The 22,615-nt window shown below is 38.9% G+C and overlaps 1 protein-coding gene across 2 annotated transcripts in view; it reads left to right on the plus strand.

Annotated features, from left to right (window-relative positions):
- The window catches only part of MOB1B (MOB kinase activator 1B), a 58,072-nt gene that overhangs the window by 10,148 nt on the left and 25,309 nt on the right, over window positions 1-22,615 (plus strand). Inside the window, exon 1 of one of the 2 annotated variants that reach the window (XM_061420420.1) lies at window positions 8,361-9,238. The exons of the other annotated variant lie outside the window; for it this stretch is intronic. The gene's annotated coding sequence lies outside the window, so the exon portion shown is untranslated. Of the gene's footprint in view, window positions 1-8,360; window positions 9,239-22,615 lie in introns of those variants that run through there. 2 annotated transcript variants of the gene reach the window in all.

Genomic DNA, 22,615 nt, shown 5'->3' on the forward strand with positions numbered 1-22,615 from the left:
ATTTTTTCTTTAACAGTCCTCAAGGTTAAATTCTCTGGTTGTCTTTACACACATATAATTATTCATAATTATTATTTAAGGTCTTATCCTCTTTCCTAGACTGTAAGTTTCATGAGGTTTGTTCACTGTTTTATTTCCCAGCATGTTAGTACATGTTTGGCATGTACTTGCTTGGCAAGTATGTCCTCAGTAGATAGATATTTTTGATTAACTGAAGGTTGTCATAGAACAGTGGCTTGTGAGTGAGGAGACCTGGGTTTTAAGAGTCTTTGGTCTGTCACTGGCCATGTGACTTTGGACACATCAGTTAATTTTTTCTGTTTTCTCTGTTTACTGGGGCTAAAGAAATGCCTGTGCCATTGGGTAAATGTGAGAATTAAATGAGAGAATGTATATGGAGGTTTTCAACAACCAGAGAATCCTGTACATGAAATTCCCAAGCCAGTATGTAAACTCTTTCTGAATTCAGATTTTTTTTAGCTATCTTGGCATGGTATTGCTGAATATTACAATACGTATTTATTGACATCGCCTGTGTATAATAAGCAGAGTGTTATTAGCTGCTAGTGGCAGGAGAAGAAAGGTAGCAGTTCAGAAATAAAATGTGGTCTGTGTTTTCAGGAATCTTAAAATTGGAGACTGGAATGTTAATATGGATGTGCTCTTCAGTAATTTTTTTTAATTCATTGGTTTCAAGTCCAGTGGTTAATGAAGGTTAAAGATTATTGAGATTATTATTAATGTCCCATTGAGTGTACAAACATCTTTGTATGAACTAGAGAAGCATTTATAAAAGTTGTAAGATGGGACTTCCTGGCCGTCCAGTGGTTAAGACTCAGCACTTCCAGTGAAGGGAGTGAGGGTTCTGTCCCTGTTTGGGGAACTAAGATCCTGCATGCTGCATGGTGGCTAAGAAAAAAAATTTTTTTTTTCGATGGGTCTGGTATGTATGTGCTGCAGAAGTTTTGCAGATACTTGCTTCTCTATTTTTAAGCAGAGGCTGTTTCTATGAGGATGGGTTTGAGGGACCATTTTGCTTAGTTTAGGCACTGCTGCTTCTATTGCTCCATTCTAGCATCACATTTTTTGTTTTTGCTTTGGCTGTACTGCAAGGATTGAGCCCAGGCCACGGCAAGGAAAGCGAGCCTAACCACTGGACCTCCAGGGAATTCCGTGGCATGGTGGGGAGGATGGGTGTGTGTGTGTCTGTGTGTTCTTTTCTGGTTTTTTGGCTTTGCAACGTGTGGGATCTTAGTTCCCCACCAGGGATTGAACCCACACCTCGTTGCCTTTGAAGCACGTTATCTTAACCACTGGACTACCAGGGAAGTCCCACGTTGTGTTTTTTTAATACTGAAATGAGGTGGCTGGAATCCTTTGACCCAGTTTTTTCTGCAGTTCACTTGGGTATCCCAAGTAGAGATTGGAATGGGCTGGAAGGGGTTGGCAAATCCCAAGATGTAGAGGGCCCTCGTGATAATGATGTTTGCTTACCAGTTCAGCCTCCTCTGCTCCTTCCTTCCTTGTCTACCCCTCCACCCGCTTCCCACTCCATTCCCTCCCCATGTCCCTACCCCCCAACCCGTTTACCCCTTTATTCCCACTTCTTTCAACGGACATTTCTCCCAAGCCAGCCTACCTTTGTAAAATGTCGTTCCTGTTGTTCTGGCTAGACTGCCCTTCTCCATCCCATCCCCATTTCTTTAGTTCAGGCATTCGTGCATGCTCATGCATGTCCAACTCTTTGCGACTCCATGGACTGTACTTACTAGGCAAAAATACTAGAGTGGCCTACCATTTCCACCTCCAGGGGATCTTACCCACCCAGGGATTGAGCTGTGTCTCCTGTCTGCTGCATTGGCAGGCTGATTCTTTCTGGAGCCAACTCCTTTTCTCTGACTTATGCTTCCTTCCCAATCTGTTAGATATCATGTCAGTGTCCTCCTCCACAGTCCTTATTATAGCTCCTATCAAAAAGATGTTATACTTGTCAGTTTTCAGGCCTTTCTTCCTCATCAGAGTATGTGACCTCTTTGAGGATGCAGCAGTTTCAAAAGTCATTTTTAAATCTCTTATCATTTAGCATAGTACTACATATTTGATACTTGGTCACGATTTTTTACATTTGTTATCAATGTAACATGTGGAATCTAAAAAATGATACAAGTAAACTTATGTACAAAACAGACTCACAGACTTAGAAAACAAACTTATGGTTACCTAAGGGGATGGGATGGGGGAGGTGGAGGGAAAGATAAATTAGAAGTAAAAAAATTTTTCAAGTATTGTCATAGTGGTAGGTGGAAGTATGAGTGATTTCTCCTTTATTCTGCTCTAATTTTCCCCTCCCAGAGACTTTTACTCATTGGAAAAGACCCTGCTGCTGGGAAAGATTGAGGGCAGGAGGAGAAGGGGGCGACAGAGGATGAGATGGTTGGATGGCATCACTGACTCGATGGATGTGGGTTTGGGTGGACTCCAGGAATTGATGATGGACAGGGAGGCCTGGCGTGCTGCGGTTCATGGGGTTGCAAAGAGTCGGACATGACTGAGCGACTGAACTGAACAGAGACTTTTGGAGAAATGGAAATAGGTGACTATCATATACAGAAAAATCTGAAACACTCATTTATTGAATCTTTATTTTATAATTTTGTATAGAGACGTGGTTGTCTTATCCTTTCAAAGACTTAACGTATGCCAGGCACATTCTCTGCCTGCCACTGTAAACTGTGTTCCAACAGCAGTGAGTGCAAGTGCTCACATCCCTGCATCCCCTACCACCATCACACCACTGAGAATCCTAATCATAAGAACTTCTTGGCCTTCATATATGTATATATCCAGTAGTCACGTACATATGTGAGTTGGGCCATGAAGGCTGAGCGCAGAATTGATGCTTTTGAATTGTGGTGCTAGGGAGGACTCTTGAGAGTCCTTGGGACAGCAAGGGAATCAAACCAGTCAATCCTAAAGGAAATGAACCCTGAACATTCATTGGAAGGACTGATGCTGAAGCTGAAGCTCCAATACTTTGGCCATCTGATGTGAAGAACCGACTCATTGGAAAAGACCCTGATGCTGGGAAAGGTTGAAGGCAGGAGGAGAAGATGACAAAAGAGGATGAGATGGTTGGATGGCACTACTGACTCAATGGACATGAGTTTGAGCAAGCTCTGGGAGTTGGTGATGGACAGGGAAGTCTGGCATGCTGCAGTCCATGGGGTCACAAAGTGTTGGACACGACTGAGCAACTGAACTCAACTGAATAATTAGTGATGTTGAGCATCTTTTCATGTGCTTAATCAGCCATCTGTATGTATTCTTTGGGTAACTGTCTTTAGGTCTTTGCCCATTTTTGACTGGGTTATTTTTTTTGTTATTGATTTGCTTGTCTTCTTTATTTCTAATGGCATACTTAGGCTGCTTGCTTTTATTGTCATCAACCTTTTTACTCTTCATCTTAAAAGGTGAAATTAACATCTTTTATGTTGAAATTTAGAATGCAGTTTTTTAACAAGTGAAATTTAAAAATTAATAGTCATGTGAAAAGTAACAGTAGAATGTAATTATTCCCATATGGCTTAGTGGTAAAGAACCCGCCTGCCAACACAGGAGATGCAGGTTCAATCCCTGGGTCAAGAAGATCCTCTGGAGGAGGAAATGGCAACCCATTCTAGTGTGCTTGCCAGGAGAATCCCATAGACCAAGGATCCTGGAGGGTTACAGTCCTGGGGTGGTAAGGAGTCGTTCATGCCTGAGCATGTTGCATACAGGAAAATACTACTTTTCTTCAAGATAAGCACGAATTATCCATAGAGGTGGATTTAATTACAGAATGAGATATTTAACTCCAATTGAATTACCTGTTTCTTAGTTATCTTTATGATATTTTAATGCAGATAGGCAACTGATAATTTAATGCAAGTAATCAACATGTTCGGGAAACAGGTAACATACTGTAAAAATGACCTATAGATTCTGGAGGTAGATGTAAAACTGCTTTTCACTTATTACTCTCAATGCGTTTATTGCCTTTCTTATGAAATCTGATAGAGAGCTCTGCCAGGGTTTTTCTCTCTGGATTATTTCAAAGTGGAGAGTCTTTTCCCCAAACTATGAAGAAGTAGTTGTGTCTAATTGCTAGTGACTGAAGAATATGCCTTTCTGATATGCTTATTGTTTTTGAGTACTTACTAGTCAAACTGTGGTAAGCAAAAGTAAGTTATATGTTATGAAAATTCAGAACACCTTCATTTTATCAATAAATACTTTGCATAATTTTATGTGTGAGAAACCATGCTAGTTTTGATTAATTTGTTCTTTTTTTTTCATGGCAGTTCTGATATTCACATTTCACTTAGTTCATAAGAAACTGGGAAGAAAGGAAGAGAATCTTGCATTTAGTTTTATGTGTTTTTTCTCTTCTTTGATGGTTTTCACTCATTTGTGTTACTCTTTCTCAGTTTTGGGCTTCCCTGGTGGCTCAGTGGTGAAGAATCTGACTGAAGTTCAGGAAACACAGGTTCAATCCCTGGGTTGGAAAGATTGCCTGGAGGAGGGCATGGCAACCCCTTCCAGTATTCTTCCCTGCAGAATCCCATGGACAGAGGAGTCTGGCAGGCTGCCATCCATAGGGTTGCAAAGAGTCATACACAACTGAAACGACTTAGCATGCATGCATGCTCTTAGCTTTAAATGGCCATAGTTGAAGCCCTTTCCAGGTACTGGGGAGTATAGCTGAATCTCAGATAGTATGAAATGTAACTTTTGTAGTTGACAATATTAGGATTAAAGGGGCTTTTTTTTTTTTTTTAATTGTACCTTTCTTGTACAATACAGTTCTTGTTCTGCCTTTGGTTCCCAGGTTTGCCTGCATCTATGTATTATTTTCCATAGGGACTTTCCTGACATACTACTATCTATCCATGAGTCCTTTCTTGTTTTTTGTTGTTGTTCAGTCTCTCAGTCATGTCTGACTTTTTGCAACCCCATGGACTGCAGCATGCCAGACTTCCCTGTCCTGCATCTCCTGGAGCTTGCTCAAACTCATGTCCATTGAGTCGGTGATGCCATCCAACCATCTCATCCTCTGTCGTCCCCTTCTCCTCCTGCCTTCAATCTTTCCAAGCATCAGGGTCCTATCTAATGAGTCAGCTCTTTGCATCAGATGGCCTTATCTAATGAATCAGCTCTTTTGCATCAAAGTTTTGAAGCTTCAGCTTCAGTCCTTCTGATGAATATTCAGGGTTGATTTCCTTTAGGATTGACTGGTTTGCTCTCCTTGCAGTCTAAGGGACTCTCAAGAGTCTTCTCCAACACTGCAGTTCAAAAACATCAATTCTTCGGCACCCAGCCTTCTTCTTTTGTTTTTAGTCTTCATTTAGAGGAATTGTGATTGTTCTATGTTTGGGTACCATAAGCTTATGCTTAAACCATTGGTGATCTGAAAGATGGAAATCCTTGCTTTTGAGCAGAAGGGGAGAATGAAACAGTCTTGAATGAAAGAAATATTTTATCCAAGTTCCTTTATGGAAGAATTCAGTTATGCTTGTGATCTGGAGTATGTAAGTTGGGCAAAATAACTACTTTTGTGCCTATGTCCTTAGTTCTAAAAGAACAGTTTTATATTTGACAGCATTCAGTGTTTCTTCTTAATGGTGTTTGAAAAGATTTATGGTGACTTGTAAAATTCGTAAGAATGAGATCAAATCTCTGGAGAAGTAATTTACATTTAGTGATTTTTAGAAATGGGAAGGATTTTGTTCCTACATCTTATTTTTAGAAAAATCAGTTGAGACTAATATCTTGTGATTTCCAAGTCTACACTTAGTCAATTATATAAACAAATTCTCAATGATACCAAGAATTCCAAGTGTCTTACTGTTTTACTGGTATTTTTTGATGTTACTAATTTCCCATTTTTTGCTGTTGCTTATTGTAAAAGGATAATATGTAGCCATAACTCAGCTTATGTCTATGATGGACCTTCACTGCAAAAGTTAAAGGGATGGTACACATATATTTAACTGCCATCAATTGTTGAGCACTGACTATACACCAGCTTGTGCTCTGTATTTCTTTTTTTTTTTTAATTAATCTATTTATAATTGAAGGATAATTGCTTTAAATATTATGCTGGTTTCTGGTGTATATCAATATGAATCAGCCATAGGTATACATATGTCCCCTTCCTCTTGACTCTCCTATGTTCTGTATTTCTGTGCATATAGTTTGGTTTTCAGATACCATCCTTCATGGTAGGTGATATGATTTCTTCTTTTTTGCAGTCAGAATGATTAAGTAACTTTCTCAAAGTCACCTAACCAATACAAGGCAAATTAGGGATTACAGCCCAGAGTACCCAGCAGTAAAATCAAGGTTTCTCCTATGCCATATGAAGTAGATAATGCTCAAGGTAAATATTAAAGGTAGATGGCCTTAAAAAATATTTTTAAATATATATTTTTTGATGTCTTTGAATTTATTACAACATTGAATCTGTTCTGTGTTTTGGTTTTTTGGCTGTGAGGAATGTGGGATCCTAGCTCCCCAACCAAGGAGCAAGCTGGGATCAAGCTGCACCCCTGCATTGAAAGGAGAACTTTTAACCACTGGACCACCAGGGAAGTCCCTTGATGGCTTTTATTGATGCTTGTGCCAGGCATTGCGTTAGTATTTGCTTACTGATTTCTAATCCTCAAAACAACTCTGCAACATAATGCTTCATTCATTTTCAGATGAGGCAGAGAAGGCTCCTGAGAGGCTCAGTAATAAGTAAGTCAAGGTCTCTCACTAAGTAGTACAGGTACTCTGATTCCAGGGCCATAGGTCAGTCAGCTGGCAGTATTTTTATACTACCCTGCTCTTCATGCTGCTTTTACAAATCACATCTTGATATATATTTAACTAATGACTTTGGGTTTCCTCAGGGGCCATTGGCATATCAAACTGATTGAGTCTGACAGTTTCTAAGGTGAATGTTTTTGAAACAATTTTGATAATAGAGCTAAGGATGGTAGCAGTAGCAGCCACCAGGTAATAAAGCATTAGGGGTAAAAGTCTGCATGTATATATAGGTGATTTTGGTTTCCTTGTCTATTTGTTGTCAGTTGCAAAGTCGTTTCCAACTCTTTGTGACCACATGGACTGCAGCACACCAGGCTCCTCTGTCTTCTACTATATCCTGGAATTTGCTCAAATTCATGTCCGTTGAGTCAGTGATGCCATCCAACCATCTCATCCTCTGTCATCCCCTACTCTTCCTCCCCTCAGTCTTCCTTAGCATTAAGGTCTTTTCCATTGAGTGGCCTCTTTGTATCAGGTGGCCAAAGTATTGGAGCTTCAGCTTCAGCATCAGTCCTTCCAATAAATATTCAGGATTGATTTCCTTTAGGATTGACTGATTTGATCTCCTTGCAGTTCAAGGGACTCCTAAGAGTCATCCAGCACCATAAATTTGAAAGCATCAGTTCTTTTGGTGCTCAGTCTTTATGGTTCTACTCTCACATCCCTACTCTCACATCCGTACATGGCTACCAGAAAAACCATAGCTTTGACTGTCTGGACCTTTGTCAGCCAAGTGATGTCTGCTTTTTAATACGCTGTCTAATAAGTTTGTGATAGCTTTCCTTCCAAGGAGCAAGCATCTTTTAATTTCATGGCTGTGGTCACTGTCTGCAATGATTTTGGAGCCCAAGAAATTAAAATCTGCCATTGTTTCCATTTTTTCTCCTTCTAATTGCCACGATGTGATAGGACCAGATGCCATGATCTTAGTGTTTTGAATGTTGAATTTTAAGCCAGCTTTTTTACCCTCTTTTTTCACCACCAAGAGGCTTTTTGGTTCCTCTTCAGTTCAGTTCAGTCGTTCAGTCGTGTCTGACTCTTTGTGACCCCAGTACCTTTTCACTTTTTGTCATTAGAGTTGCATCATCTGCATATCTGAGGTTGTTGATATTTCTCCTGGCAGTCTTGTTCCCGCTTGTGATTCTTCCAGCCTGGCATTTCACATGATATACTCTGCATATAAGTTAAATAAGCAGGGTGACAATATACAGCCTTGTCATACTCCTTTCCCTGTTTGGAACCAGTCTGTTGTTCCATGTCTGGTTCTAACTTTTGCTTCTTGACCCTCAAACAGGCTTCTCAGGAGACAAGTAAGGTGGTCTGGTGTTCTTTGGGCTTCCTTGTCTATAGTGTACTGTAAATAGCGCTGGAGTCAGAGATATATTGCACATGACGTGTAGATTTTAAAGATGCTTTATTAACATTTCTATACGTGACTCATTTTATTGCCATGTTTTAGCAGCATTAGAACTATTTTTTTATTAGGCTTTTAAACTTCTTAAAATTTAGTTTTGATTTTTGTCAGTATTATGCATGTACATGACAATTTAATTCAGTAGAATCAAAATTCTATAAGACTTGTCAGAAAAACCATCCCTCTTTTCCTGTTTTTGGATATACCCATTTGAACTCTTTTACCTGATTGTCTTAATTTTTAATTTCTTATCTCAAACTAGTTTATATTGTTACATACTGAATTTTTTTTTTTCACTTTAGGCATTATTCTTATTATGGAAGAAGAGGGTATCACTCCCATGGTATCCCCATGTATATCTATATTTATATCTGTATACATCCCATCTTATATTTACATCGTTCCATCCTACCAGCTTCTCAATATAGTTAACCTTATATAAATAAACACTGTTGATAGTTGAGCCATGTATATACTGTAATTTTGTTTTCTTTCCTGAACAGCTTCTTACTGTATCTGGAAATTTTTTGTTATTTTCTATGTACTCAATACCTTTTTTTAACCACCAAACACTTCCTGGTTAACCTTGAAATACATTTCAGATTCTGTCACTTTATGTTCTTGAATACTGTCTGTTGGAGCTTTCTTATCTGCTCTAGTCCGTTGGCTGATGTTACATAAGTCTTGCTGTATAGCTGTTATTTGGGATCTCCCTTTGCCTTCATTCGGGGGATTCCCCTTGCATGGCTTTTGGGTTGGATTTCCTCTTTCTGGATCTCATGTCCTCTCTCTTGATTTACTCCCTTCTTTTTGGTGCAGCTGGAGAAGGGAAAGGCTACCCACTCCAGTGTTCTGGCTGGGAGAATTCCATGGACTGTATAGTCCATGGGATCGCAAAGAGTCGAACATGACTGAGCGACTTTCACTTCACTTCAGTTTTTGTGCGGCAGATTGTCTAAAAGCTCACTAAAAACAGTAAGTGGACTGTTAATATTTTGAGACTTTATATATCTAGAAATATACCTTCATACTTGATTGATATCGTGTCAGAGTATCAAGTTCTAGGTTGTAGATTTTCTCACAGAATTTTAATTTTTATGGATGAGGTGCTCCACTTGTTACTGAGAGGTCCAAATGCCTTTCTGACTTCTGATGCTGTGTATCTTGTTTTTTTCCCTCTGGACTGTTGTAAGGTCTCCTCTTTGTTCTGAAATTTCTTAGTTTCTTCTTCTGTTGTGGGTTTATCCACCAAGTTGGTGTTCTCTCAGTCTAAAAAGGCATTTTCAATTCTGGGAAAATTTATTAGTTTATTTCCTTAATAAAGTATTTCTTGACAAAATATTCCCTTCTTTTTCTGTTATGTGTTTCTGGAATTCTTGTTACTTAGAATTTGGGCCTCCTGAACAGATCCTTGATATTTTTCTCCTTTTCCATATCTTTCTTTGTTTTTTCAGGCTTTGTGTTCTAAGAGATTACTTTGGTTTTATTTTCTATTCTTTTTATTGTGGTTTTAATTTCTGCTACCATTTTTTAAAAATTTAACAGTCCTTTTTGGTTTCTTTTTTTTAATATAGTATTCCTTTCTTATTTCATGAAGCGGTAACTGTTTTTCTATCACTGAGGATATTAATAGTTTTGGGGGGGCTCGTTTTTATTCTCCCCTGTTTATCCTTTAATTGCCTGTTTGTTTTTTGGGGGGTTTTTTTTTTTGGTATTTTGATGTCTTCTTGCATATTAGAGGCTTCCCTCAAGTCCTGATAACTCTTTTTCTTTCTGTTTTTATTTATAAGTTGTTGTTTAGTTGGTAAGTTGTGTCCGACTCTTTTGTGACCCGATGGGCTGTAGCCTGCCAGACTCCTCTGTCCCTAGGATTTCCTAGACAAGAATACTGGAGTGGGTTGCCTTTTCTGACCCAGGGATCAAACCTGTGTCTCTTGCATTGCAGGCGGATTCTCTACCACTGAGCCACCTGGAAAGCCTTTTATTTACAAGTAGGACAACTGAAAAGCAAATTGGAATCTCTGTGTGTAGGGGGCATGTCAGTTATGGGATTTGCTGAAGGGTGATATGGCTAGGCTGTTACCTTGAAGAATCCCTGATGTAAATTTCTTTCTATATCTTTATATGGTGTGGTTAGATTTACCCAAAAAAAAGCACAGTTGGTTTTTGGTTGGAGATTATTATCTGGACTGTAAGGTTTTAGAGATCTTGCTGTGGGAAAAGGCAAGGGGTCTCAACATTGATTTTTTTCAAACTCATCTAATCATCTAGTGTTACATATGGTGCATCTGCCTACAACTGTGCCTGTAATCGTATCTCTTAAGCCAGACACCCTCTCTGTTTTGCCCTCTTTTTATAGAATACACCTTTAGTTTCTAGTCTTTTCTCAGGATGAGGGTGTGATACAAAAGCCTACTGTGTAGATTGCAGAGGGGATCTGGGTGTGTACCTCTTCTTAAACAGACTGGGGAAGTCTTGTTCCATCTCTACCCCTATTTCTAGAGTATCCTACTGATAGTAATTCCTGAACATTGTATGGAATCTGTAGTGTAAATTGGGTAGCTTGTAAGTTCAGGGTTAGGTTTCCTTAGGTATATTAATTCAGTTATTTATTCATCTACTTGCTAATTCCTAAAATTATTGTTTCCTCATCTTTTATTCTCCTTTTCCTTATGGGATTGATTTTTTTTTTTTAATTCACATTATTGCTTTGAGTAAGGAGTGGAAGGTAATGTCTGTTTTTAGCCCTCAATCTTTGACTGTCACTCTTCAAAACAGTCTTCTTATAGGTACTGACTTATTGTATTGCTGTGTTCTGTTAAGCAACCATAGTTTTGTGGTGTCACTAAGTAAAAGGAAATTGAAAGAGATATATCACTGAGTTAAACTACTTAATATTTTTTGAGTTCTTTGTTACGGCAATGTATTAGTAAGTAGTGAGTCTAAGAGTCCTTTTTCTACCTGACACAGTTCAATAACTAATTTTTATAACAATACAGATTAATCTAAATTTGAGTGCAAGGAACTACTTTATTTCTTTATTATTATTCCTCACTTATATTCTAGATTATTCAGGTTATGCTTTAAAGTATGCTTTGACAAATCTCATTTAAACTTTAATGTCTTTGACGTTAATTATTCATTGGTTAAAATTTATCTCCAAACTAGGGATTATCTGTTTTACATTAAGATAAAAAAAAGTCAGCTACACTTGAAATTAGATTTATAGGAGAAAAATGATATCTTTTGTGTTCATGTTACCAATATCTTCCTTCGAATAATAAAAGAAATAAACGTTTTTCCCATTTCCCATTACACTTGATCAGTTTTACAGGCATCAGTTCAGTTCAGTTCAGTTGCTTAGTCGTGTCCGATTCTTTGCAACTCTATGAACCGCAGCACGCCAGGCCTCCCTGTCCATCACCAACTCCCGGAGTTTACCCAAACTCATGTCCATTGAGTCGGTGATGCCATCAAACCATCTCATCCTCTGTCGTCCCCTTCTCCTCCTGCCTTCAATCTTTCCCAGCATCAGGGTCTTTTCAAATGAGTCGGCTCTTCTCATCAGGTGGCCAAAATATTGGAGTTTCAGCTTCAACATCAGTCCTTCCAAAGAACATCCAGGACTGATTTCCTTTAGGATGGACTGGTTGGATCTCCTTGCAGTCCAAGGGACTCTCAAGAGTCTTCTTCAACACCACCATTCAAAAACATCAATTCTTCAGTGCTCAGCTTTCTTTACAGTCCAACTCTCACATCCATACATGACCACTGGAAAAACCATAGCCTTGACTAGACGGACCTTTGTTGACAAAGTAATGTCTCTGCATTTTAATATGCTGTCTAGGTTGGTCATAACTTTCCTTCCAAGGAGTAAGCGTCTTTTAATTTCCTGGCTTCAATCACCATCTGCAGTGATCTTGGAGCCCCCCAAAATGTGGGCTTTTTATTTTCTTAAGAATATTAGTTTAATGCATTGACTTTCTTATAAATGTCATAGTTTTGAACTTCAGTATACAAATATGGTGAAAGCTTTGTGTTAGAGTTACTATTTTATAGACAAAGAATAAACCATAGACTATAAACTGTAGATTATTTTTCATCCAATAAAAGACCTATACTTATCCTGAACGTCTGTGTGGCTTTATCCAAAAGCATATCTCTAAAGGATTAGAAAATAAATGTGGTGCTCTTAGATTTTAGGAGAAAATGAATGTTCTCATAATAGATAGCCTGAGAGAAAGGAGACAGACTAGGGCAGGAGTTCTTTTTCCAGGTTTATGAACAGGTTTTACATGTCCCTGAATTCCTTTATGCAAAATATATCTCTAGAGAGAAGGTTCATAGTGTCTTTCAGATTACCAGAGGCTTAAAACAGGTTAAGAACCAGTGGTGAAAGGTAGGTAAAGAAAAAATTGTATAAAATTTTAAGAATATTACAGGAGATATTTCCATATACATACTGTGTTTATATAGCTGTTATGACTGGGCCTATTTGTATAAGCGGGGAATATAAATTTAGCAAATGCTGTCAGAATGTTTACTTTTATGTTACCATTCCTGACCTGATGTCCTTTATCAGTTTAACTCAACAGACTGCTATTGAGGAGCTGTTCTGACCTATGCCCTCTCCTAGGCTCTAGAGAAGCAGATGACTTGAAGCACTCCTTGCCTTTGAGAAGCTCATGGTGCATTGTAAAATAGAGACATTTTAGTGTTCTGTGTAAACAGAGAGGAGTCATCTTTAATGTGGTTTAGGACATCAGTGACGCTTCCTGAGGAAAAATAAACCCCTGAATTCATTTCCTAGGGATGACTAGACATCCTATGGAAAAAGAAAGTTCATTTACAAGTATATGAGATGAGGAGTAGACACCAGCTGATTTTAACTTTGTAAGTTTTTTTTTCCTTGTCAGGCTGTCTTTATTGTAAGAATTTAAATTTCAAAGCATTCCCAGGTGGCACTGGTGGAGAAGAATCTGCTTGTCAGTGCAGGAGATAAGAGAGTGGGTTCCATCCTTGAATCAGGAAGATTCCCTGGAGAAGGGAATGGCAACCCACTCCAGTATTCTTGCTTAGAGAATCTCATGGATAGAGGAGCCTGGTGGGTTAGAGTCCACAGGGTCGCAAAGAGTAGGACACAACTGAGCATTTGAGCAGTAGTAAACCATTAAAACTTCTGTGTCACTGATTAAATGTATTCCTGTTGTGTTACTGCTTCTTATTTGCACACAGATAATGAATTGTAGGAATTGTGGGTGAATCTTTGCTCTGGTATTAACTTGAGAGGTGTATCTGATGTAAAGATTGTTCCATTACTGCCAAAACTGCAGACTTGATCTTTAGTGGCACCCTTTATAACGAACTGTGGTTTTGAATTGGATGCCAGGGGAAATTGTGCTTTTCTACTTTGTTGGAAAAAAATGCTCTTACAACAAGAAATTGCATACTAGTTTTTAGAATATAGCTAAATTACTATACTATGGGAAGTAGCTGCAATCTATTTAGTTGTTTAAAATAACTAAATAAAATGAGTATAAATAATAAGTAAAATAATAAGAGCTACCTCCTTCCCTTTCCCCTCCCCCAGTGTAAGGAGTAGACTTGTTAGACTGAGATTTCTTGCTTTGATTGATTGACCCATTTTTTTTAGCCAAGGTTTAAGTAGGGAAGGACTCTAAAGGGCCTAAGATTGAAAATGAAATTTTGGTGTCAGGATGAGCAAACCTCACCAGTACATCTGTTACTTCTCTTGCTGCGGTTAAAATCTTTTAGATTTGTTGCACCAAGTAAAGATGATGAGTCAGTCCCTTTCTCTAAAACTGGGAGCAGCTGTTCCTTGCGATAATAATAAGATTTTTCTCTATTTTCGATATCATTATTTAAGTTAATAAACTTCTATTAGTAAACCTATTATGTCCCAGTTCGTGTGTTAGATTCTAGGCATTCACGGATGACCAAGACATGATCCATATAGTAACTCGTAGTCTAGTGAGAAAGAGAAAGAAAAATGTAAACAAATAAGTATGCAGAGGTCATGTTTTAAAACTGGATTGGTAGAAGTGTGACGGAGAGATCGGTGTGGTCTGAATACATCTGCCCAGATTCGTGAGTTGGAATCTTAATGCCCAGTCTGATGGCCTTAGGAGGTGAGGCCTTTGAACCTTTGAGAGGTGATTAGGTCATCAGGTCTCCACCCTCGTTATTGGGGTTAGTGCTCTTATGAAAAACATCCCACAGAGCTCCCTAACCCCTTCCACCATATGAAGATGCAGAGAGAAGTGGGCAATCAGAAACCTGGAACAGGGCCCGACAATGCTGGTACCTTGATCTTGGTACTTTTCACCACCAAAACTTGGAGAATAAATTTTTGTTGTTCATAAGCCACCCGGTCTGTGGTATTTTGTTATAGCAGACTGAATAAGGTGATGACTATCTATCTATATGTGTGTATGTACATATGTGTATATGCATGTACATATTGTCACTCCCTGAGTATTTTTAAGCTATCATTTCCCATATTGCCCATTTGCTGTGTGACAGCTACCTCAAAACTAAGCTGTTTTAAATACATTCATTTAATTGTCATAATGGTTCTACAAAATTGGTAAAATCATTTCGTGTTTTAGTTGTAAGCTTAGAGAAGTTATATGATTTATCTGAGATCACAAAGTTATCTAAGTTACAAAGACAGGATCTGAAACTGGGTGTTTACTTCAAATCCTTTGCCCTTTGATCTTCTGTATGCCAGATATCACATTACAAAAATGAAGAGGACACAACCTCTCTTTTTAAGAGCTATTTGAAGGAGAACAAACACATAAATATGTTACAGGTGCTTTAAGCTGCAGTGAGACACCAAGAGGATGGAGAGATTTTCATGCAAGGTTAGGAAAGGTTTTTTATAAAAGAAGTGATGTTCAGGCTCCCTAGGTGTTTCTTGGATGAAATGTCAGTATATTTGGAATTACTGCCTGCTCTGTTGCAATTTGATGCTCATTCTGAATTCTGCATCTGCAGGTTTTGTTTTCTTCCTTCTTGCGGTCCAACACATTGTAGGGGATTCTGTTACTGCTGTTGCATGGAAATCACCTAGACATTTGACAATAGTCATTTCCTAAAATCTCTTGTGATTTTAGTACCTGTTTACTGATTGCAATGAATTTAGTGCTAGGCAAAGAAAACTGCAGTCTTTATAAAACTCACAGCTCAGAGGGTGATCAGAGATGAGTGATTAAACTTTAGTGTCTTCATCTATAGCGGAAATTACACCTCAGTAACTTCACAGTTGTAGAAACTAATTGGCCTTTGTTGTGAAGTGCTTTTTATTTTCTAAGGATTAGATTATAAAAGTTTATGGGATATAAATAGTGACTTGACCAACCCTCTACCTGTTCTTGTATGAAATCATGGAGTTATACTTCATAAAATTGAAGTATTACGGATATGTTGAAAACTGAGAGGTAATCCAGTTAGCAGTTTAATATAATAGTGTGTCAGTTCAGTTCAGTTGCACAATCGTGTCCGACTCTTTGCAACCCCATGGACTGCAGCATGCCAGGCCTCCCTGTCCATCACCAACTCCCGGAGTTTACCCAAACTCATGTCCATTGAGTTGGTGATATATCCAACGATCTCATCCTTTTGTCATCTCCTTCTCCTCCTGCCTTCAGTCTTTCCCAGCATCAGGGTCTTTTCAGATGAGTCAGCTCTTCGCATCAGGTGGCCAAAGTATTGGAGTTTCAGCTTCAACATCAGTCCTTCCAATGAATACTCAGGACTGATCTCCTTTAGGATGGACTGGTTGGATCTCCTTGCAGTCCAAGGGACTCTGTCTTCTCCAACACTTCAGTTCAGAAGCATCATTCTTCGGTGCTCAGCTTTCTTTATAGTGCAACTCTCACATCCATACATGATACTGAAAAAACCATAGCCTTGACTAGATGGACCTTTGTTGGCAAAGTAATGTCTCTGCTTTTTAATATGCTGTCTAGGTTAGTCATAAGTTTCCTGCCAAGGAGTAAACGTCTTTTAATTTCATAGCTGCAGTCACCATTTACAGTGATTTTGGAGCCCCAAAAATAAAGTCTGCCACTGTTTCCCCATCTATTTGCCATGAAGTGATGGGACTGGATGCCATGAACTTAGTTTTCTGAAAATTGAGCTTTAAGCCAACTTTTTCACTCTCCTCTTTCACTTTCATCAAGAGGCTCTTTAGTTCTTCGCTTTCTGCCATAAGGGTAGTGTCATCTGCACATCTGAGGTTATTGATATTTCTCCCGTCAATCTTAATTCCAGCTTGTGCTTCATCCAGCCCAGCGTTTCTCATGATGTACTCTGCATATAAGTTAAATAAGCAGGGTGACAATATGCAGCCTTGACGTACTCCTTTTCCTATTTGGAACCAGTCTGTTGTTCCATGTCCAGTTCTAACTGTTGCTTCCTGACCTGCATACTGATTTCTCAAGAGACAGGTCAGGTGGTCTGATATTCCCATCTCTTTCAGAATTTTCCACAGTTTATTGTGATTCACACAGTCAAAGGCTTTAGTCAATAATGCAGAAATAGATGTTTTTTCTGGAACTCTCTTGCTTTTTTGATGATCCAGTGGATGTTGGCAATTTGATCTCTGGTTCCTCTCCCTTTTCTGAAACCAGCTTTAACATCTGGAAATTCATGGCTAACATACTGTTGAAGCCTGGCTTGGAGAATTTTGAGCATTACTTTACTAGTGTGTGAGATGAGTGCAATTGTATGGTAGTTTGAGCATTCTTTGGCATTGCCTTTTTTAAGGATTGGAATGAAAACTGACCTTTTCCAGTCCTGTGGCCACTGCTGAGTTTTCCAAATTTGCTGGCCTATTGAGTGCAGCACTTTCACAACATCATCTTTTAGCATTTGAAACAGCTCAACTGGGATTCCATCACCTCCACTAGCTTTGTTCATAGTGATGCTTCTTGGTGTGTGTGTGTGCATGCAAAATCGCTTCAGTCATGTCTGATTCTTTGCAACCCTATAGATTGTAGCCTGCCAGGCTCCTCTGTCCAAGGTATTCTCTAGGCCAGAATAATGGAGTGGGTTGCTGTGCCCTCCTCCAGGGAATGTATGTTAAAGAGCAAGATTTTAAATGTGGAAGTAAAATTTCCATGACTAAAGATCTTTGGGAAACCTTGAAATAAACCATAAATGATTTTTTTTAATAAATTTTCTTTACTATAGGACTTCTGATAGCTTTTAAAATACTCGTTTTAATAACATACTAGTGCATCTTTTGACAGTGTGCTAACCAGTGAAGATGTCAAGAATATTAGTTACCTTCAGTCTGATCATTCATCTTAGCATGACATGTATAGGTTCAACTGCATATTAACTTACCATTTGGGTATTTAATAGGTATCTTAAGTTAATACGGGCAAAATCCATCTCCCCAAACCTATCTTAATAAATGACCTATTATCTACCTACTTGAGCCTAAAAACCTAGCAGTCTTCTTTGATTGTCTCGTCCTTACCACTCGACAAATTCTGAAATCCAAAGTGAATCCCATTGGTTCTACCTACAAATATTGGAACCTGGCTTCATCTTTCTGTTCCCATTAGACCAGGCCATCTTTCTGCTTTATACTAGTTTCTTAACTGGTTTCTCTGTTTTCACTTTTACCCTCCTGCCAGTCCATGCTCTACATGGAAACTAGAATAGTCTTTTTTAGATCATTAAATTAAGTCATATTATACTTCCTTTAAAAAAAAAAAAAAAGATTCTGCCATGGCTTCCCATTTATACTTAAAATAGTAATATAAATTCCATACTTTGGACTCTAAAATCTTAGCTAGTGTGGGTCTACAAGCTTTTTCTGATTTCATATACTGTATTCTTGCCTGGAAAATCCCATGGACAGAGAAGCTTGATTGGCTACTGTCTATGGGGTCGTAAAGAGTCGGACACGACTGAGCGACTTCACTATATCACTATATACTGTCATTCATGATGCCCTTATCACAGTTACCTTTTTACCCCTCTTTCTGAAAAAGTCATCTTTGTGCAAACACCTAGTTTGTCCTGTAAGCCTGGAATGCTCTTCCCTCTTTGCTAGTTGTCACATGGCTGATTCCTTCTTCTTGTCTTTCTGGCCTCATGGAGACCTGCTCTAACCACCTAATCTAATAAAGTGCCTTGTCGTATCACATTATTTGTCACATCATTCTGTTATTTTCACCATAGCACTTAGCACTAACCAATACTGTATTGTTAGTTTTATTTATTTTTTTTCTGCCTCCTCTCTCTACCATGAGAATAGAGATTCTCTTGTTCAGTGCTGTGTCCCAGGGTTAGAACTGTGCTACTTAGAATATAGTAGGAGGGTGGTCAGAATATTCTAGTTGGATGAAGGAATGCAAGAGTGAAATAAATGGAAGAAACTGATGTTGGAGGTGGTGAGGAACATTACTGTCAGGCTACTTAGTTTTTTAATAGTAAAGATTTTTCTTTAAACATTAAAAAAATTATGCTATAATTAACACCCTATAAAATTCATCTTTTAAAGTGTTCAGTGGATTTAGTATATTCACAAAATTGTACAACCATCACAGCTGTAGAAGATAAAGATAAGTATCATGTAGTATTGGGTAGTGGATAAAAGAATGGACTTTGAATATTTAAATCCTAGGCTTAAATTTTGGTTCCTTACTTTACCAATTTTAAAAGCTTGAGCAAATTAAGTACTTTAAGCCTCAGTTTTGTTACTCATAAAATAAAGTATAGCATACCTACTCCCTGAGACATCTGTATGAAGGTCAAGGAACAACAGTTAGAACCATACATGGAACAATGGACTGGTTCTAAATTGGGAAAGGAGTACATCAAGGCTGTGTATTGTCACCTGGCTTATTTAACTTACATGCAGAGTACATCATGCGAAATGCTGGGCTGGATGAAGCACAAGCTGGAATCAAGATTGCCGGGAGAAATATCAGTAACCTCAGATATGCAGATGACACCACCCTTATGGCAGAAAGTGAAGAGGAACTGAAGAGCCTCTTGATGAAAGTGAAAGAGCAGAGCAAAAAAGCTGGTTTAAAACTCAACATTCAAAAAATGAAGATCGTGGCATCCAGTCTCATCACTTCATGGCAAACAGATAGGGAAACAGTGGAAACTTTATTTTCTTGGGTTCCAAAATCTCTGCAGATGGTGACTGCAGCCATGAAATTACAAGACTCTTGCTCCTTGGAAGAAAAGCTGTGACTAACCTAGACAGCATATTCAAATGCAGAGACATTACTTTGCCGACAAAGGTCTGTACAGTCAAAGCTGTGGTTTTTCCAATAGTCATGTATGGACATGAGAGTTGGAAAAAGAAAGCTGAGCACCAAAGAATTGATGCTTTTGAACTGTGGTGTGGAGAAGGCAATGGCAACCCACTCCAGTACTCTTGCCTGGAAAATCCCATGGACAGAGGAGCCTGGTGGGCTGCAGTCCATGGGGTCGCTAAGAGTCGGACATGACTGAGCGACTTCACTTTCACTTCTCACTTTCATGCGTTGGAGAAGAAAATGGCAACCCACTCCAGTGTTCTTGCCTGGAGAATCCCAGGGACGGGGAGCCTGGTGGGCTGCCGTCTATGGGGTCGCACAGAGTCAGACACGACTGAAGTGACTTAGCAGCAGCAACTGTGGTGTTGGAGAAGGACCTTAGAGTCCCTTGGACTGCAAGGAGATCAAGCCAATCCATCCTAAAGGAAATCAGTCCTGAATGTTCATTGGAAGGTCTAATGCTGAAGCTCTAATACTTCGGCCACCTGATGTGAAGAACTGAATCATTAGGAAAGACCCTGATGCTGGGAAAGATTGAAGGCAGGAGGAGAAAGGGACAATAGAGGATGAGATGGTTGGATGGCATCACCAACTTGATGGGTATGAGTTTGAGCAAGCTCCAGGAGTTGGTGATGGACAGGGAGACCTGGCATGCTTCATTCAATGGGGTTGCAAAAAGTTGGACATGACTGAGCAACTGAACTGAACCGAACTGATAAGACATCATAGAGTTATGAAGATTAAATGAGATACTGTATGTAAAATACTTAAAGAGTACAAGGTCTGCAGTAAATGTTAGTTAATATTAATCATCATCAATTCAGTTCAGTCGCTCTGTTGTGTCTGACTCTTTGCAACCCCATGAATCGCAGCACTCCAGGCCTCCCTGTTCATCACCAACTCCCAGAATTCACTCAAACTCATGTCCATCGTGTCCGTGATGCCATCCAGCCATCTCATCCTGCCCCCAATCCCTCCCAGCATCAGAGTCTTTTCCAATGAGTCATCTCTTCTCATGAGGTAGCCAAAGTATTGGCGTTTCAGCTTTAGCATCAGTCATCATCATTACTATTGTAATCCAGGAGTTTCCAGTCTGAAGTTGACTGAAAAGTGTTTATCAAGTCCCTGATCTCTAGTGTTGGACTTAGACCTATAGAAGGAGCTACTGATGTGAATGACAGGTTGGTACCAATTGTGGATCAAAGAGAGCTAATATTAATGGAGTTCTTACTACAGGGTTCAATAGTAAGGTATCATTATTACAAACTGAAGCTTGGTAATGTAAAATGACTTGAAGATAATGGACTGTTGTTTTTTAACTGTTTATTTTGTATTGGAGTACAGGTGATTAACAAGTTGCGGTAGTTGCAGGTGGACAGCAAAGGAACTCATATACATGTATCCATTCTCCCCCATACTCCTCTGCCATCCAGTCTGCCACATAACATTGAAGAGTTCTGTGTTCTATACAGTAGGTCCTTGTTGATCATCTGTTTTGAATATAGCCTTATATACATGTCAATCCCAAACTTTATCCCTTACTCCCAGCCTTCCTCCTGGCAACCATAAGTTCATTCTTTAAGTCTTTGAGTCTGTTTTGTAAAAAGTTCATTTGTATCATTTCTTTTTAGATTCTGCATTTAAACAGATGTCATATGCTGTTTCTCCTCTGTCTGACTTTACTCAGTATGACAATCTCTAGGTCCACTCCTATTGCTGCAGATGGCTTTGTTTCATTCTTTTTAGTGGCCAAGTAATATTTTATTGTATATATGCACCACATATTCTTTATCTGTTTCTCTGTTGATGGGCATTTAGGTTGCTTGCATGTCTTGGCTATTGTGCATAGTGCCGCAGTGAAGTGAACACCCGTGCATTTATCCTTTCGGACCATGTTTTTCTCTGGATGTATGCCCAAGGATGGGTTTGCAGGGTCATATGATAGCTCTACTTTTAGTGTTTTAAGGAGCCTCCATACTCTTCTTCCTAGTGGCTGTACCAGTTTATGTTCCGAACAGTATAGGAGGGTTCCCTTCTCTCCATACCTTCTCCAGCATTTATTGTTTATGGATTTTATGATGATAGTTGTTTTCACTGGTGTGAGATGATATCTCATTGTAGTTTTGAGTTGCATTTCTTTAATAATTAGCAGTGTTGACCATCTTTCATGTGCCTCTTGGCCATTTGTATGTCCTTTACTGAGAAATGTTTATTTAGGTCTTCTGCCCATTTTTTGATTGGGTTGTTTGTTTTGATGATGTTAAGCCTCATTAGCTGCTTGCAGGTTTTGGAGACTAATCTGTTGTTGGTCACTTCATTTGCAAATATTTTCTCCCAGTCTGTGTGTTAGTTGTCTTCTTGTTGAATCCCACTTCTGCCATTTAATTAGCTGGGTGATCAGAGTAAGTTGCATAACTTTGAAGATATGGAGTTATTGATGCAAATAAGTTGATGTAAATTTGTTTCTAATTTTGAATATATTGACGTGTTTTTCACTGTCTAAATTGTATACAGATATATATTCTTCTAACCCTTCCTAGTGGGGTTTCCCAAGTGGCTCCGATGGTTAAGAATCTGCCTGCAATGAAGGAGACCTGGATTATGGTCCCTGGGTAGGGAAGATACCCTGGAGAAGGGAATGGCTAACCAGTTCAGTTCTTGCCTGGGAAATCCCATGGACACAGGAGCCTGGAGGGCTACAAAGAGTTGCAAAGAGTCGCGAAGAGTCAGACACCACTGAGTGACTTAACACTTTTACTTTTCAGTCCTTCCTAGTACCCCTGTTTTGAGTTCTCTGTAAAACCCCCTCCCCAATTCCTTCAGCCTTAAGATTCTCCAACCCAATTTAGAAAATATCAATTTTGTTGATAGTTGGATTGAACAGTAAATAGTTAAAATTGAGGCTAATGATGAGTGTAACTGTGTTGAGATGGTAACAAATGGTTTATGAGAATAAATGTAGACGTCACAATGGGGACCAGTCTATTCTTTAGGGTCTTAAGGAGGAAGTACACAATGCTTCTGAAATTTACTAAAAGTA

Source organism: Bos javanicus, chromosome 6, assembly GCF_032452875.1.
Source record: "Bos javanicus breed banteng chromosome 6, ARS-OSU_banteng_1.0, whole genome shotgun sequence".
Lineage (NCBI taxonomy): Eukaryota > Metazoa > Chordata > Mammalia > Artiodactyla > Bovidae > Bos > Bos javanicus.